Here is a 16,460-nt window from a genome sequence, read left to right on the forward strand (position 1 = left end):
CTACCGGCACCTGCTGCGCTGTGGCTCAGGCTTCAGCCCACTCATCTCTTCCCTCTCCCCCACTCCCCTCAGGCTGATGGATATTCTCGGGTCTGGGCCTTTTAAAAATGATAAATGTCTTGTCAATACAAAATACCCACCCCCTCTTACTTTCTAACTATTTTGCAGCGTGAAGAGGGACCCAGGCACAGACCGGGCGGCGCGTGTCACTCGGCCTGAATTGTACCATAATGGCCAAAACCTTGGCCTAATTTACAGCTAATAGATCTCAAGCGAGGGAGTTGCAAAGAAACCAGTGAGCTAAGGAGCTGGGCTAAGGAACTAGATTTGAGCTTTGGAGGAATTGGACATTAAGGGACTGGAAGAAGGATGTGACTCATATTATCCTCCCCTCCCCCTCCCATATACAACCCATGTGTCTCTTCTCTCGGCCTTTGGGGGCCCGGCCCTTAGCTCTCCGCGGCCTGTGTCCCTGTCGCTCGCTCCTCACACTGCGCGTCAGGGGCGTCATTCCGTGCGCTCAGACCCCTCGCCCTCCGCCCAGCTTCTCTCAGCCCCCGGGAGGAGGCGCTGGTGCCCGGGTCGGCCTCTGGTCCCTCCCAGCCGGCGTCCTGGAGTCCCCATTCACAAAGCCCCTCTTGGAAGAGGCGACACAGACACACACACACACACACACACACACACACACACACACACACAAGCACGCACTACGAGGAGGGGAGTTTGATCTTGTCTCATTGGCGTCTCGGGCCTGAAAGGAAAATCGTTTGGGTAAACAGCCAAGCTTCCAGGCTTAACGCCCGGCTCCCGCCCCCGCCCCTCCACCCCTCCTGCCTGCCCCACTCCCCTTCCACCCCACCCGCCACCCGCACTCGGCTCCGCAGCCGGCCGGAGCGAGCTCCGCGCGTCCGGGCGGGAGCCGAGGGCTCCCCGGGTTCAAAGGGCCGCAGCCCCGAGGGAATGCCCTCCTCGCTGTGCCCCAGGGGGCAGAAGCCGACTGCTGGGCGGTGGGACCGGCCTGGGCCACGGTAGGAACCACGAAACCTCCCGCTTCCCCATGCAGAGCTGGTCCCGGGGGAGGGCGCCGGGGAGTTCGGAGCCCAGAGGGACATTTTCGTCGAGAAGTAGCGGAAGCCGAGCCGAGCCGCAGGCTTCGCCTCGGGGTTCCGCCAGGGCCCCTACGGGGTACTCTGGGCCCCACCGGGCCGTCACAAGCGTTTGCACATTTATGTGCACGACCATGGGCGGTGGCTTTGAGCCTCTGACGGTTGCCTTGGCTCTCCGCACGCTCTTGGGGTGACAACCAGGCCCCCATCTCCCTCCAAGCGACCTCGGCTCCAGGAAAAGCCTTTACTCTGATACTAAGCGTTTTCCGAAGTTTGATTCTTTCCAAAGGAGAGTTCTTCACTTAAATGGCTGTAAATATAATTAATAGTTTTTAATATGCAAAAACTTCTGTGGTGTTTAAAAGGATAATAGTCTCTCTCTAGCTCATACTCTTAAACGTGGAGAGAACATTGAAATCTGAAAATATCCTGATTAGATTATTAGAGCTGATTATACGGTGATGCTTTTCGTCCCCAGTTCTCTAATGAAATTCTTCTCTCTCCTCCCTTCCCCTCTTTCTCTCTCTCTCCTTCTCCCAGTCTCAATCTCACTCTAATCCAGGAGTCATTAGCAACACCCTCTGGCTACATGTTTTGCATCAGTGAAACATTGTGACATAGTTGTAATACAAACTCTGCCGCCTTGCACTGCATCTTGCGGTAGGAAGTGTAATAGCAATAAAAATCATTTTTCATCTCCAGACATTATTGGGTGGGAAGAAAACTCAGAAAACCTGAATGTGAGAAGAGGAGGGGGTGAAGAAGAGAGAAATGAAAGGAGGGAGGAAAAGAGAGAGAAAAGGAGGGAGGGAGGGAAAGACACAGAGAGAAAAGCAACACCTTTTTCGATTTAGAACTCCCCTTTTCCAAACTGCAGGCTTGTAGCTTTTGTCCCAGTTCCTCACTGCTATTTCTCTGTGGGCCCCTGGACCCTCCCAGGAATTGCCTCTGAGCTACCAAGATTTCTCAGCAGTTGTTTTCTCCCCATGCTAGCATCCCCCCAAGCCTGAGGACTCCCAGAGGCCAGACCACCCCCACTTAGCTGGCTGATATAAGGGGTGCTAATTCAAGTCCTGCTAGGAACTGGGGCCTCTCTCCTGTGTGGTCTCTCATGAGTCTTTCCTAGCCTGATGAAGAAGAGGCAAGCCAGCCAGAACGCTAACCTGGCTCTTTTCCTAGTGCAGCCCTGTAATTTTTGAGCAAGAGAGCTCTGAGAACCTCCTAATCTGCAATGAGGAGCACTCATTCCATCCCCTTCCTGGCCTTCCGGGGCTCACCCTGCTAACTCAGGGGAATGCAAAGTTCTAAGAAACAGTCCCTAAATTGGGTTTGCTCATGCAGGGAAACAGAGGCCTAATACAACACCATGTACACACCCTTCCTCCACCCCTCACTCTTCAGTTTAGCTATCATTGTGTATGGGAGCCACTGAGCTGCTGCTGCTGCTGCTTCTTTTTTTTTTAAGTTTATGAAACTTATAACCAAAAGTAAATTAGATAAAGATACTCACCCACACAAATCCTTACTGGACCTCAAGAGATGCCCTACTTTAAAATCACGTTTGACATGTGAAATTTGCGTTTGCTTATAACACCTATATCTGGGATGGTGCACTCTGAAAAGAAATACAAGCAAAAACTCACCATGTAGGTGAGTTAAATTTTCTGTGTATTTTATAGTCGTGTAACTTAGGAGAGAGGCAAAACTCTTAAGTTATCAACTGGACAACATAGGGTCCAGTGCCCCATTGCACCTTGGAGAGAAATGCTGCATAATTTGTAACTCTTGCCAGTTGCTACTTTCACTGGCTAAGAGGTGTACATGTTGGAGATTGCATTTTGTGGTTATCTTGTCAGCAAAACCAAAGACTGCAAGGTACCAGGTCCCAGTAGGCTGGTAACCAGCAGGGCAAAGCCCCTCTGAGGCCAGAATGACCAGAATGCATGAATTTCGGTGGAAATCATAATCGGGAGAGGACGACTTCATAGGCAACATCTCACGAGAGATATATGCGTTGGCCACATCCGAATGACCAGAAACACAAGGCGGCCTGATCTGGTGTCCTACTAGAGAACATGTCTCATTTATTTTATCCTTTCTAGGAAAGCAGCTTCACAGCTTGAGTGACTACCTTGGACTTGGTGAAATCGTACCTATATATTTTTCTCCTTCTCCTGTTATTTTCCCTTCATCCCAGTGCAGCCATTGTGGAATCTGTCGGTCGCAGATAATAGTTCTTAACCCGCGAGAAGGCGGCCTGCACGTTTCGACTTCTCCGAGGGTTTTGATTAAGGAAAAAGTCCCGGTGACGTTCAAGTTGGGCTGCAGGAGGCTGGGAGGTTAGGCAGCGTCATTCCAGTTTCCGCAGCGAGGTGGCGCTCCAGGGTACGGCAGCGCTGCCCGGTTTTCGCCGCCGAGCGCTGCGGCCGCGTTCCCGCAGTGAGGCTGCGGCCACCTAGCAGCGTGAACGCCAGGTTCCTAAAGCCTCGGCACGGAAAGGTGGGGAGCGGTCAAACCCACCTAGACGGAGCGGTCCTCAGGGTGGGCGAAGGCCCCGGGCCACGCCCAGGGAAGGCTGGTGGCGGCGGGGAGCGCGGCCGAGGCCGGGTGGTGGTGGCACACTCGGGCGCCGCCGCCCCGGGGAATCTGCGAAGTTCGCGCGCCTGGTGCGACCCCGGCGGGCCGACGCTGGGGCTGTGGTCCCCAGGCTGGGGGACGAGAGCGCCGGGGTCTGCCTGGGCCCGTTCGGGGAGGCTGGCCCCAAACACACCCGGGATGTCGCCCAACGCATCCATCCGCCTTGGACTCAAAGGACTTCACTTTCTTTTTTTTTTCCTTTTTCTTTTTTAAAGAAAAAAGTAAAGGAAAGAAAAATCTTATGCGTTCGATCTTTGTCCCCTAAACGAGGCGGTTTTCTTGTTGTTGTGGGGATTTTTGTGGTTTTTTTTTCCTTTTCTATACTTTCCTTTTTCTTTCATTTCCCTGTTCTTCCCTTTATTTTACTTTTATTTTCTGTAATTTTTCTTTCCTTCCCTTCACTTTTCGTTCTTTGTGTTTTCTGTTTCTCATCATCCTTTTCCGAGAGCGTGAGAGATAAAGAGAGAGAGAGAGAGAGAGAGAGAGAGAGAGAGAGAGAAGAGAAAGTAACACCAGCCCTAGAAGATTTGGGCAAATGGTGGCAAAATTGAAGAAACTATTTCGATTTATTGAACGGACTTCGATCCGTGCGATTTCGTTTCCACACTTCTGCCTTTCCGGGCGTCTCACAAGCTCTAAGTGAAAGATGACCAGGAGGAAATGGTTCTGTGCCACTCCTAATCTGCGGTCGTGGGGGCCCTTTTAAAACTATTTGGGGAACAGTGATAGAAATACTGCTAGTAATAGTCACAATGAACTTCCATGAATTTCCCTCTGGTTTTGCAGCCCAGTTCGGCGAGACCAAGACGGGAACAATGCCGAGGGCGCGACAGTTAGTCCGGGGCCCTCCTTTTAGCAGCTGGTTCCGCGGGAATTTCCTGACCAGTGAGCTGTCCTCCTCCCAGTGACCTTGGGCACCTGGCCTGGGCCCTCTTGGTCCCCAGGGAGTTTTGCTGCCCTAGCACCTGTCGCCCACATGTCTTCTTTTAGCCCTCATTTCTGGCCGCCTCAACTTCTTTAAAGTTTCTAGTATAAACAGTGGAATTTTCAGTCCAATTTAGGAATCTACAGAAACTCAAAGGGTCAGATCATTAGAAATGTTAACTCGGCCACCAAGAATTATAAGCATGATCTGAAAGTCTCTTCCAATTCATTTCTTCAAGTATTTATTTGAGCTAAGTGATGAAAAGCGACAGTTGTGAAATAGACAGCTTTTAAAAGTAATGAAGTCAGATGAGGCTTTAACCTGTCGATTGCTATAAATCAACTTTGAAAAAGATGAATGGAGAATGTTGTTTGGGCACCTAACCATCAGCATTTGTGAGCTGCCAGCACTGTGCTTTTGGGGAGGCGGGATCCAGTGAAGTCCTGCACCTAAAGTGTGGTCCTTGGTGACAGTAAGGCCTTGGGACCCACTTTGCCCAAAGGCTACATTTGGGGGTGTATGTGTCTGTGTGTGTCCATTTCTACTTAGATGTCAGTCTCTAGTTTGTGCCATGCAATGTGTCTAGGCAGGTGACCTCAGCCCCTAGCACAGTTGGAAATTCAGAGGGGCCACCACCCAGGGTGCTGAAAGCCATGATTTAGATGGGTGCTCAGCCTAGCTCTCCAGCTGGCTGAAGGTGTCAACTCCCTTCTTCCAGTTGGTTAGGGGAGGGCCAGGGCCTGCTGACTGCCAGAATTTTACTAACCCTTTGGAAACGGTCGCAGCAGAGGCAGGGAAGGGGCTGAAGAAGAGGAGTAGACTAAATTTCCCTGGAGGCCCTGGGGAGAGGATTGAGTCCTAGGTGACATTAAATGGCCCCCATTTGCCAGGCAAAACTGGAAGGAGCACCTTGAGGCAGATAGAGCCGGTGTCTGGAAGACTTGGAGAGGGAGGAGAGCAGGGTCCCAATTCTATACTTGCCTCAGTCAAAGGGTCCAGAATGACTTCCGGAGAAGGTGAACTGGTGCGGTACTTTAAATTTTACACAACCTCTTGGAGATCTCAGCTCCCCACAACTGTAATTTCAGTCATAGCATAGACCTGGGGGCACTTTCCTCTTCACAGCCATTTCATCCTCCCCTCCCCCGCCCTCCTCCCCAAGCCTGAGCAGAAGAGAGTGTCTCTGGCATGTGGCCCTCTGGATCTACTAGTCTCTTTCCCCCAACACTCCCAGAGGTGGGACGTGCACAGGTGCTCCTGGTTCAAACCCCAGCCGCATTGCTTCTAGAGAAATCAGGAGTCCAACACTCTCCCCAGAGGCGAGGCTGCAGGAGCGCCAGCAACAGGTCCCCCGCTGCACTTCCTCCTCTGACTCCGGCACTCCTTGCCCTCTCCATCCTCATTTCTGGGGTCAAATGACAGAGGAAGTACTCCTCGCCCCCTCTTCCCTTAGACCATCCAAAGAAACCCACAGAAAGTGAGGAGACTGCAACTCGTTGTCGGGCACATGCCAGGCCGGGTGGCTCTAGAACTGGCCTGCGACCCGTACACGCCTAGCCTGCGATTCCCAGACTCTTGGCTGGAGACTCTGGCTTAGAGGACCCCTCCAAGGACGAGACCCAGGAGAAAGTGAGGGGGAGGGAAAGTGGAGCGAGCCACGCCCTACTGGAGACTCTAGCGATCGACTCCCGGGCAAGTTAAGTCTGCGAATCCATTCCGCCCCACCTGGCCTGCGGCGCCTCCTCGCGGTCGGGGCTGTGGGGGGGTCCTGAAGAGGACCTCTTGCAGCGCCCCTCCCCCTTTGCGTCTGATTTCCCGATTCTGGGGACTCGGACGCGGGAAGGGAGGTGGCCAACCCCGGCGAACGAGACTCCGGCTCTATGCGCGTCCAGCCGGTTCTCTGCGGGCCTCGGGCGCCCGGGGCTCCCCGCGCCCCAGGCTGGGGCAGCAAGGGCGTGGGGGCTCCTGGACTGGCCGGAGTGGTGATGGAAGTGGAACTGTAACTTCCATTTTCCGGCAAGGAGCAGGGAAACTCAACGGATGGGGCCGGTCGAGACTCCTCCTCCACTCCGCCCCAGGCAGCCAGGGCTCGGCTAGCTGCGCGTCTCCGCCCGCCCGAGCGTTTCCATAAATCAGGCCGCTGGCAGGCTGCTAATTAGCTGGGGCCGAAAAGAATAGAAAAAGGGAGAGTTCGGTAGCGCACGGTGGGGTGGGGGTGGGGGCTCAGTAGGTGGGAAATCAGAATTTCTCCAGGACCACGGGGGGCGGGGGGGACTCCCAGGGGGATCTTAGCAACCCTCCCGCCCCCGCCCAGGCCACCACAGATCACCTCCCCCCGGCCCGGGCCTCTGAGCGGGGGCCTGCAGATCACACGCCTCCCGCACCGCGCGCACCCCGCGACCGACCCGGCCCGCCCACCCACGCCGAGCCCCTGCTCCCACTCGCTGAGCAAGCCCAGCGTTAATTAACTCCCATCCTTGCCCCTGCAATATCGGAAGACTTTCAAAACTCATCTCCGAGTGTTTCGTTCTTAAGCCTGAAGGCTGCGCTGGGAGCAACCGCCAGGAAAAAGAAGGGAGCTGGGTCTGGAAGAAGAGTCAGTCACCTCAGGCTTTGGGGTGACAGGACTTCCCCAAGGATTGTGCGATTGTGTAGGTTTGGGGACGGGGGATGCTGTAACCCAGCCCCCCACCCCCCAGTGAAAAGGCAAGACGGTCAATCAAGATTAGAAATAACATTAAAGTTGGTTTATTGATTTCCATTTAATTGTGAGCAGAGAACGTGGCGAGTGAGAGCGACTTCTGTTTATTTTCTCTTTTCCTCCCCCGCCCTTCTCCCAGCCCACTGGGCTCGCCGTCCCTCCCAGCCCTTCCAGCCCTCCGCTGCGAAGGGACTCTGAGATGACATCACCGCAGAGACCCGCGGCCTCCCCGCCCCCGGCCGCGGGACCCCGGAGCGGAGATTGACAGGTGTCGCTCGCAAGGACAATGCCTTCCAGGTGTCACCGTCACAGTCCCATCCCTCCTAACCCGCCCTCTTTGCCCCCTTCCCTTCCAACTCTCCTAGCTCCCCCCTTTTCTCCTCCGGGGGAAGCTGTCTTGCTCCCCCTCCCAAACTCCGGCTCCTCGCAGCTGGGCACCGGGCCCCAGGTCCAGAGATGCGGGCTGGGGGCCGGCCGCGAAGGGCAGGGGTGGCGGGGACTCCGCCTGCCGCCTGCCTGCCGCGGGGCCGCTCGGAGATGCCCAGGGCTCCGGTAAGGGTCGAGGCGGCAGCAGCCGGGGAGTGGGCAAGGAGGGAACGTGCGCATATTTTAAAGGAACCAGAGCGATCTCTGGACTTTCTCTCTTCGCTCTCCTTCTCCCCTCCGCCCCCCATCACACACACATAATATAACAGACGCGAAGATAATCCTGCCATCTGGCAAATCCCAAATTTGGCGACCAGGCTCGGAAAGCCAGGGCTACATCTCATCCCGGGAGTAGGTGGCTGGTCCTGCCCGACTCTCCGGAGTAGGGGCGAGGGCGGAAGGCTCTGCGGGCGCCTGCCCCCACTTCGGCCTGATCCCTGCCCTACCCCGGCAGACTGTGGGTTTTTTCTCCCGCTCTGGGCAGCCGCTCTGGTTGTCCGGAATGGGGAAGTTGCAAGTGTGGGGCTCTCACTCTACTTTCACCAGTACTGCCTCAATGAGCTAAAGCCCAAATTCGGCTTCATTATGTACAACCGAATGTAATTTATAGCCAGGCGGCCTGTCGGTGGCGATTTAGATCATTTGGTGATAAGGATCACACTTATTAGATTTCTTCAAAGCCGATGGGGGTTTTCTATTTTTTTTTTTTTTAAGGAGGGCATTTGTGCTAAATTGCCCAGTGCTGGTGTGATAACTGTCAAAAGTTTGACATCAAAGGAGCTAATATTATTCAGTTACCAGAGAAGCTGTCTGTCTAAATAAGAATATCTTAATTACTGCATCACAAAGGTAGAAAAGGGGTCGGATCTGAAAAGGGGAGAGGCATTCAGCCGCTCCTTTTGATGCGCTATCTATATTAGACCGATGTGCCGTTCTTAATCAGGCCTAGTCCGATTTCCTCTCCTCTCCTGGTCGGTCCTCTGAACTTTATAACTATATGTAAACACGTTGTCAGTTGGGACATAATCTGCTCGGGTTCTTATTAGAAGAAATTTCCATCCTCTCCTGTTCTAGATTAGGCAGTGGAGGCTGCTCCATCAATGAAGGGACTAAGGTTTCGTGGACAATAATGTGGCAATTGTTGATGGTTTGTGACCCATAAAATGTGGAGGTGACTGTTCTGGCTTTGGTATGTAATTATGCAAAACACTTTCCATAAAGACTTGCCATTCGATCTAATGGCAGTCCCTGCGGTCTATTTCAAAAAGGGAGGGTCTATGTACAGAGAGAGAAAAGTAACATTTGTTTTAACACAGGTTTTATAGGGGGGATGGATAAATACAAACACATCGCAACGCCGCCCAAAGTATTTTTTCCGAGTCAAATTAAAATAATTACGAGGGGGTTTAATAAGTTAATCATAGCAACACGGCCCATCCAAACACAGAGGGAGGGGGGGGGTTCAAGCTCAGCCCGCCACCTCTCGACCCAGGACTGTGTTTGAACGTGGAGAGTCACCTCCAGGTTCTGCTGGGGTGGGGTACAGTCTCTGCCTCAAATCAGTCCACCTGGGTGTCGGGCTGGGATCTAGAGCCCCTGTCTGGGGCCCAGACTGGGGGAGGGGCGGGCGAAATCTCTACACCAAAGTCTTGTCCGTGGGATTATTTAGCAGAGGGCATTTTTAACAAAGCAGCCCTCTTCCAAAAATCGCCCACTCATCCCCTTTCCCTCTAGTGCCCTCAAGCTCTCAAGATTTAGGTGCTCACAGGAAGGGGGGGGGAGAAGGAATCCCAGGACAGGAATGAGCGCCTGACCGATTTGGGTGGACCGTCTAAACCCTGCACCCACGCTCAAGGCACCCGGCGACAGGGTACACTCGAAGCAGCTGAAGCTGCCCCCAGCACTTTCACAAGCCACCTGAGGTTTTGTTTTGTTTTTAAAAAGTAATGTAAGGAATTAAGAAGGCCTCAAGGAGAAAGGTGGTTGGAGATCGGGAGGGTCCTCACTGGGCCAGACCCAGCCCTGGAGCTGGCTAAAAAGCAACTGTTTCTCTGGCACCCCACTGGCTCTCAGACCGACGCGCCCCCAGCCCCAGAACTGCTATGTGTCGGGCTGAGAGCCCTCGCCGCCGCCTGCCGCACCGTGACGTAGCAGAGTGAGCCCCGCAGACTCCGGCGACAGGGGATTTTTCAAGGGGGAAATGATGATTAAAAGAGAGAATCATCTAAATATCAAAGTGACACATGAGGAGACCTGGAAAAAATATTTAAGCTAATGAAAAGCAAATAAAGAAGCAGACACTTAGGCTGGGAAATTAAATATTATGTTTAAGATGGTGCTTTTGTGCGGGCTTGAAGATTTCCGATTCATGTACACATAATAAACACTCAGGTTTGTCATCTGGAGGTGCAAATCTGAAAGATATTCCAACAAATGAAGTGCTGGCAGAGAGAGGAATAAAGAGATCGGTGCCTGTCAGGGGTCAGGCAGCCTGAGATTGCTTCTAGAGATCTTTTGAAAATTTCACACGATTGAAGGCTTAGGGGCTTCACTGCGTTCGCATTTCAAACTCAGATCAGTGGGATCACAATCAAAAATAGAGGTCTGGAAAATTTTGATGCAAAGATGGCCACGGGCTGCAGGGCTTCTCTCACTAGCTCGCTCTCTTTTTTTTTTCTTTCCAAGACAGACACTCTGACATGGCTGTGATCCTTGGGATGACAGAGTTGTCAGAAAAGAAAGAGAAAATTGCATCTTGTCTCGTAACTTCCTTTCAGTCAAAAGGAATTTAGGGTCTTATTTCCAATAAAAGAGAGAGAAAAAAAAAAGATGATTCATTTCTAGCAAGCATAGGAAGCTCAAAAGAGTATGGGATTTCATAATTAGTGATCTACTCCTAGACATTTAGGTGTGGTGACCCTCCTCATTTATCCAGATTAAGATGATTTCTCATTCAGTTTACAATTTGACATTACATTGAAAATTCTTCCCAATTTCTTACCACTGTCAATTGTATGCATATTCAGGTGTATAAACATGATTACACGAGTATGCACTTCAACATGTATGTGTGCACACGCGACTTCAATACCAAACCTAGAGAGCGGCCTGGCCGCCTCAGAGTCCATGGGAGTCAGTGCACACTCATATTTTACTCACCCACCCCCAAATGTCAGCATTTTCTGGTTCAAACAGGACACAGAAAAATCAATTGTCTCTGCGATTGATCCACCACAGGAAAAAATAAATAAGAGGACCTGAGGAGAAAGGTACTGTGAGAACAAATCAAACTCAGGAACTTTGAAATGGAAGTGGGCTGAGCAGATGCAAAGGAGCTGGGTAGCTACACGGGGGGGACCAACTGGAGAATACCTTGAGAACAGCCAGAAATAATGACAACTATGCCAAATGTGAATCATCTGAAATAAATTGCTATTGGTTTGGCAAACTTTAGGAAGAGTAGACAAAAGGACTAATCTAGGATCACTTGACCAATTTTAATTTTCACCTGATTCTCTTAGACAGACGAACAAGGTATATATATATTTTTTGTGAATAATCTGAATTATAGTTAAGTTTCATTAATTCTAAAACCAAGATGAACGGAAGTTGGATTCCGGAGAACTGCCCTTAAATGCATATGTTTGGAGATCTCTATGGAGCAGGAACCCCACAGTCGAAGAAAAGGAGACCTGTATATGAAAAGCTTCCTATATTTCCTGAATTATCGACTCAACCTATTAATAACATGTGTTGTTTCACAGGTGGGCAGAAAGGGAAAAGTGTAAGAATTATTGTAACCGGATTTATAAGTTCAAATCAGTTACTCCTCTAGCTTCTGCAGGCTGGGGAAGGTGCGCCTGGGGCTTGGGGGCAGAGGCAGAACCCAGCAGAATATGCGGAGGCTGGACGGGCCCCAGGAGGCACAGGCAGGGGGGGTGGCAGGCTGAGAAGGAATACTTAGTTCCTGCCGCCCTGGGTCTGGTGACTCTGTGTCCCTCAAGCCCCACATCCGGAACCCTAGCAGACACACAAGTTGTAATTCTGGTGGGGAACTTCCCACCCTGAAGGTTTTGGAGAGAGCCAGATGTCTACAGTGCTGCTGCTATCCCCAGATCGGCTTCTCCAAATATTTTTTCCCAGATCCACAGTAAAGTAATAGAGAGCCAGTCCCAAGTATAACTTTATAACACTTGAGCAGAGATGCAAACGAAGGCCTTCCCTTTGGAGAAGGGCCACCCACAGGGCTCTCAATCTCGCTCTTGCTTCATCTCAGAGGAAGGACTGAGGCCCCCAACTGGGCGTTAAAAGCGGGAGGGGGGGTTGTGCGGTGAATTCGCGGGGGGCTAGTCCTGGCGTCCAGAAGAAGCGCTAGGAGAGAAAGGGGGCTGGCGGGATGAGGGCAAGGGAGCCAGGAGAAGTAGGAGGGGACCCTTGGCCGAATGGGGACTGCACTGACTCAGAGCTAGAGCTGCCAAGCGGCCGGAGCAGGGAGGCCGCGCTGCTGGGCTAGGGCTCCGCTGAGATCCACGCCACCGCGGGCAAGCCGAGTGCCCGGGATCGCCCCTGAGCTAGGCCGAAGACGACGGATTCAAGTCTCCTCCGGTGGAATGTGGGAGATCGTGGGATGACTTCTCCCGCACAAAATGCCAGACCTGGCAGGCGCCTCAGTGAAAACAACACGACGAAGGGGGCTCGAGAGTCGCCCACTTTGCCCTCTAAACAGGGGCATTCTCCAGCCAAGAGGGGCGATACGACCCATGCAGCTTGGACCGCGCTAGGGACCCGTGCGGCGGCGGCGCGGGGTGTCATTTTCTCAACTTTTAAAGAAGGAGCTCCAGGGGAGGGGACGAGGGCGGCAACCCCAGATCAGAAGCTGCCGGTGACCTCGGGTTATAGGGACGGGTCCTTTTTTCCTACTGTCGTCAGCTTTGGGAGTCGAGGACTCGCCAGTAATCTTTCTCTTGCTATCCCATTCTCTTCTTACCAAAAAGAAAGAAATTGAAAAATGTAAGGGCCCAGCGGAGAATTGCAAACAGGAGGTCAGAAGCTTCACCGAGCTTGAGAAGAAGCGGCGCCTCTAAATTTTAAAGCAAACAAAGTCAAAACAGCCCAAGAGACTGGCCGCACATGGGCCAGGGCTGCCTCGGTGCTTGTGGGGCAGAGCAGGCGCCGAGCACCCCGCTCCGGGCCCGCAGGGGCAGACGCCGGGCTGGGCCATAGCGGGCCTCTGGCTGGCTGGCTCTGAGTCAGGAGACCCCAGTGCACCCCTCTTCGCATCTGTTCGTCCCCTTTCGGCAAGCTGGCTGCGGGGGAGGGAGGTCGCCCCCTCCTTACCAGGAACGCGTGCGGGGCGTAGGTGGAGAGCTATGGGGGGCCCAGAGGCCTCGCAGCCACGGCCCGGGCGCTGTCCCAGCCGCTGTACCGCGCCCTGTCCCCTCCACAAGTCAAACACTAAAGCACCCCGGGGACTAGCCCAATATTAGGTGGGCAGAATGAAACCTCCGGATGCATCTTTTGGCTGTGTTACCCCCAGCGTGGAAAACTGAGCTTTCTGCTGCTGCAGAGAGAGGTCCAGCCCCACCCCCACCTCCGGGGGGCTGGGAACACAGTCGGACACCTGCGTTGCCATCTTGACCTTTTCTGAAGTGATGTTTTAAAGAATATCATGAAGCTAAAAACTCCAGGCGAGGCAATACCTTTTTTCTCGTTTCGATATGACACCCACTAAATCAAATCCTCTTTTAAGCCATTTTCACTCTAACTTCAAAGGAGCGAATGTTAGTTTTACCTTTATTTAAATGATTGCTTAGGCTGACTTGTTAGAGTTTCCCCCCTCCTCCAGCCCTCCCTCTGGATTTTAACATATTGAGTTCAGGAATGATTGAGCTGCCACTCTGGAAAGTAAGCCACCGCCTCCCCTCTCCCACACACCTCGCCCTTTTTGGTTGTTGTTGGTGTTAATTTCATGGAAGACTATTGAAAGTTTAGCATGAAATGCACATGCCGTGACACAGGTGGGGAGTTATCGCCACTGAACTAGAAATGGAAACACATCAGGAACAGACCTGGCCTTTCCCTGGGTGCCTGCAGGCCGTGCCACGTGGGATTTAGTGGGCTCCTAATGTGAGCCTTTATGACCTTAGCTCAAGAATGGGTAGTTGGGGCCCGCGTGCTCCCAGATTGCCACACCCCCAGGCGGCTGCAGGGGACTAAAGCTCTGTTCCTTGAAGGCAAGGCTGTAGCCAGGGAAGGGAATGCGAGGAACTTCAGGGCGAGCTTTTTGAGCCGCGACCAGTTTTTAGGATCTCTTGCCAATTTCTCAGTGTGTTTCTGTCCAGATAGACTAAGCTCTTTGGAGTTAATTAACCTGTGGTCCAGCTACAATTAATACAGAGCGAGGAAAAGACAGAAAGCGGGGAAATCAGAAGGAAGGGGGAAATAAAAGTAATGTGCATCTAGCCGGATTCCTTTACTCTGGTCGGTCACAGTTACCGACTTTCCAGCTGTGAGGACGATGCGCGCCATTTACTGTAATTGAATTGCTGTTATAACACCTTTCAAGGGGACAGCAATGCGTTTCAAAAAAAAAAAAAAAAAAACGTTGCTGTGTGCCGTGGTCAGCGGTTGCCTGCGCTCCTCCTGGCGTCGCCAGTCGCCGGTTACACGAGCTGCCCCACAGGGATGGGATGGTTTCGGGCGCTGGATGTCCCCGGCTTTGCTGATACTCTGGGCATGCTGGAGACCCCGAGTTGGCTAGAACCTGAAGCTGAACTTGAATAAGGGATGGGGTAGGACCTGAAATTGCAGAGACAGAGAAAAATCAATATGTGGTCAAGAGTAAACTACGTGCGACCAAGGCCTTTGCCCTCACTCATCCGTTTGATTTGGACTCTCTGAAGCTGCCCGCTGCTGGGGTGGCTGGACAGCGCCACCTGCCCCTCCCCTTTCTCTACCCTTGGCTGGGCTTCTCCGGGAACCTACTCGCCTTGAGGAAATAGGAGTGTTTCCTGCCCCGGGGCGTGGAGCCAGAGACTGGGGACCCTTGTGGAGATGCTCTGTCATGTGCCCCTCCCTCCCCATCCCCACACCCAGCGCCACTCGGATCCGCAGCCTTTTGGGCCTCGCGCCCAGGGGAAGAACCTGGGAGCCAGCAGGACCCGCCACCTCAGTTTCTCAGCACAGCCTCTGGACTGTTCCCTCGGCCTGCGGAGACTTTGCTCACTTCTCCCACCCTTCCTCGAGTCTTCCCCATCCTCCAGCGGTGTCCTAGTTTTGACAAGAGGGGCCAACCTTTGTCTCCGCCATCCCTCACCTCTCATGGGCCCCTCTCGCCGTCTCCACAGAGCTTTCTAGGCACAGAAAGCAAACCGCAGACTCAGACGCTCCCCACGACAGCCAAGGTCTCCGGCCTTCAGCGCTGCCTCTGTCGCGGTCTGCAGGAGCGCAGCAGGTTGAAGGAAGTGGCTGGTAGCAGAGGGAAGGCGATCTTCCCACTCTACTGGCCCGAATAAGGTCCCCACGACTAGTTTTAAAAAGCTCCAGGGAAAGGCAAGAGCTCGAGGCTAGAGTATGCTTCGCCGGCCCTGGGAGGGTGTCCAGAGTGAGGCTGGGGCGAAAGCACTGGGCAGGGAGGGTACTGCAGGGACTCGGGCAGCCTGGATCTGGCCCTGGCAGGTCAGCAGGAGGAGGCTGGGACATTCGCACCTACACCGGACCCCAGTGTCAGGCAAACTACGCGGTAGAAATAAGCGTGGCTCCAAAGTACCGTCCAGGGGAGCTGGGATTGCAAGCCGAGGGCAGAATAAGGGAGAAGGAGCGAACTGTCGGGGAAGAGGAACCACGGTGGGGTCGGAAGACTGGGGGCTGGGAGGTGCTTGAGAGGGCCGGGCTTGGCACTCACCACCCTCCAGTATGACTCTAGTTGATCTTTTCCTGGGAGATCTTCAGCTTCCTTTGGGTTTGCTAGACATAAGGTTGTCTTGGGAACCAGAGACTCATTGCTCTTGGAGGCGCCCAGCAACTGGGGCGTGTGGAAGATCTTCGCCCCCCTCCCCCCAGAGCTTGTTGCACAGTTCCCGGGCCCCCACCCCCAGCCGCCTACATCTACTTTTCTGAGAAACAAAGTTCTGTCCTTTCCTGTGTGGCTGGGAGATGGGGTCTGGGAGGATTCCTGGCCGCCTGATCTCTGGTAGCTTCCTGTGGAGGGGGACAGGTGGAAGGTGGAGTTGAGGGGCGGTAATAACTGGAAGGAGAGAGCGAGCCAGGCCCTGGCTTTGATGGGTAGCCCTGAGGCCGGGTTGGGATAGATCGCTTCAAGGCTCAGCTGAGGAGAGAAGAGAATTTGGTCCCACCCGAACACATCTGGAACCAGTTTTCTCCGCGGGTAACCCCGTGGGTCTTTGCTTTGCACCTTGGCGTCCCAGAGAAAAGACCCGCGTGCGCCTACCTCTCTGCGTCGTGGCGAGCACCGGCAGACGCCCGAGAAAGAAAGGGCTCCAGAGCGCGTTAAGGAGTGAAGAGCCCAACGTCGTTGAGCTTACCCTTGCCGGGCGGGCTGACCTGACCCCCTTTGCGCGGCATCTCAGCCAAGGCTGGGCTTCTGCTTGGTGGCAGGCTCATTCCTCACTGCGCTGCTCCATCTATCCTGGCTGTTCATCGCGGC

The 16,460-nt window shown here is 53.4% G+C and overlaps 1 long non-coding RNA gene across 1 annotated transcript in view; it reads left to right on the forward strand.

Annotated features, from left to right (window-relative positions):
• Positions 1-874: 874 nt before the first annotated feature.
• Positions 875-16,460, forward strand: part of LOC105871256 (uncharacterized) — a 93,769-nt gene continuing 78,183 nt past the window's right edge. The window contains exon 1 of the long non-coding RNA XR_012920014.1: positions 875-1,028. This is a non-coding gene — a long non-coding RNA (uncharacterized LOC105871256). The remainder of the gene's footprint in view (positions 1,029-16,460) is intronic.

Source organism: Microcebus murinus, chromosome 7 (genome assembly GCF_040939455.1).
Source record: "Microcebus murinus isolate Inina chromosome 7, M.murinus_Inina_mat1.0, whole genome shotgun sequence".
Taxonomy (NCBI): domain Eukaryota; kingdom Metazoa; phylum Chordata; class Mammalia; order Primates; family Cheirogaleidae; genus Microcebus; species Microcebus murinus.